Genomic DNA, 2,553 nt, shown 5'->3' with positions numbered 1-2,553 from the left:
CATAAGTTACCTCTCCCCAAAATAAGTGTAGGTTATACTTAAACTACATTGTAAAAACTCTTTGATTGACAATGGGAGTAGAACATTAGCATTGTGCATGCACATAAAGTATATATAACATACTTTAAATCTATATATTATAAAATGCTGTTAAATGCCAATGATCTTTTCATTCTCATCGAATTTTACAATCTACAAAACATTCTCAAGCATTGTACAGAATAAAAAGGAAGGTTAATAATCAGTGTTCTATCAGGTTCCTGTTAAAATAATTTTTTTTCTACTTTACCCTTGATTACATGAGTCTAACCTCCTCATTTATTTTATATTAATTGATTAAAAAACTTTGTCTTCCACTCTCAATCAATGTATCTTCCCTGAGAAAATTCATTCTATTTCTTTCTGAGTGTAATGCATTCCCTCACTGATCATTTCAAATTTATTTTCTGACTTTGGCTTTCCCATATTGCCTTTTATACCCAAGAGGGGAAAAACATTATCCTCTCCTAAATTCAATAAAATATTGTTCCCCATCATTTCACAGAATCATAAATTTCTGGAATCACTCTTTACCATTAATATCAGTTATAAAACATATTTTCTGCTTGCATTTTTATACCTACGTGTGTGTGTGTGTGTGTCATGGACTTTGATTAAAAACAAAATTTAGGCTCAAATTTAGGCTCACAAAAGGAGATATTTAGTACATGATGTTTAAAGGTAAGATCTCATTAACATTTTCAAATAAAAGAACATAATTCTATTATTAAATGTTTTACATTACAGTTTTTATTCAAAATAATACTTCTACAATTAAACTAAAATTATAATTTTTATTATTTCTTTCTCACTTATTATAATTATACATTATTTTATGCTTCCATTTCTTTTTATATTCTTTTTATTACTTACTGTTTGCTAAATGCAGTTTGAATGCAGTACTCCAGTTGTAAAACTAGAACCCAAGCTTTTTATAAAGATCTATTATTTTTTTTAAAATTTGGAATTGTATGTAATAGTGTTTCTGAGCAATACTTTTTCATTTTTACTGACAGGGGTTATTGTGTGTCCCTAATATCATTCTAGCAAATAGAAATGCTACAGCATTCAAAAAGAAAGTAAAAGACTAATGGAGGTTTTACTAACAGATTTTCAAAAGCAAGTTTGAAAATGTGGACACAAGTGTTGGTTTTCTTGGAGATACTTTATTTTTTCAGTGGTATTATATCAATTATTTTGTGCTACTTACAGAGGGCCAATTATTCAGGGGACCTGATAAAGCAATAGACTGTGAAAATATAGATAAAAAGCAGAAATCTAAGTGTCCAGGTCAGTATTTTCTAGACATTATTGACAGACAGAAGGAACCAAAGGAAAATGCAGGAAAAACAAAGGTAAAAGCCTCATTCTGGATAGGACAGGAAATAAAGGACATACAATTTTTGTGCTCATCAACACAAAAATCAACATGGTGAGCCTCATGACGGTAAGGAATCCTACACATTTTCTTCACTGGCATAGTTCAAGTACCCACACCAAAGGAGATACACAGTGTATACTGAATGCATGAAAGAACACATGGATAAGAGACAGCTGTGAGAGCTTGCTTGCTGTAAGTCAGGATATACAACTCAAAAGAACAAAGGAATACAAACATAGGGGTCAAATATAAACCCAGGTAACAATTCAGGTAATCATATATTTTTAAAGTAACCTGAATAAAACTGGCCAGAAAGAGGCAAGGCTCTTCTGACTCTCAATACCATTACCAGATGATCCTAGTTATTTGATTATATATATATATATATATATATATATATATATATATTCATCTATCTATCTATTTTCCGTTCACATCCAAGTTTAGTAATTCATAATGAAGATAAACTTCACTTTACCTGTAACTCCTAAAACAGTTTTGAGAGCCTAGCCTGCATAGAGGGAGGAACAGCCATGGGATGAAAATATTTGTTTTATTAAGACTGAATATAATGACCCAGATTGACAAGTTCTATTTATTCATACAATAAAAGCAAAACCATTCACCATTTTCACCTTATGAAAGGTTAGGTCTGAGGCATGCTACATGCAGTGACAAATTCAGAAGGTTTGTTTAATGTCTCACATAAGCTATGGCATTTCTGGAGGTGAATAGGTAAGCAAATACAGGACTAAACACTCTCCACCTTAGCCTTTCTGAGATAAAATCCTTTTTCTGTCCTGGAATGATTACAATAGCCTGCAAGTCATAGTCCTCCCCGGTGGGCAGAAAAGCTGTAGTTACTTTCGGGTCACAGAGAATGTCCCCAAAGAGCTATATTGATTCCCAAACTTCAGTCAATGTGACAGCTGGGGGATGGCCTCTGAGATTTTTCACTAAGGAGGGAGGAACTCAGTGACCTCTTCTTTCTTCCAGTCTTCACTCTGCTTTTCTCTAAGTCAGAGTTTTAACCACCTCATGATGTCTACAGCTACTGAGAAAGCAGCAGTATGCCAAGTCCTGTTACTTCGTAATCATGAGGGATTGGCATTCCCTTCTTTGAGATTTATTCT

The sequence above is a fragment of the Myotis myotis genome, unplaced genomic scaffold (assembly GCF_014108235.1).
Source record: "Myotis myotis isolate mMyoMyo1 unplaced genomic scaffold, mMyoMyo1.p scaffold_m19_p_10, whole genome shotgun sequence".
Taxonomy (NCBI): Eukaryota; Metazoa; Chordata; class Mammalia; order Chiroptera; family Vespertilionidae; genus Myotis; species Myotis myotis.
The sequence above is the reverse complement of the archived record's forward strand: the minus strand, read 5'-3'. Positions refer to the sequence as shown.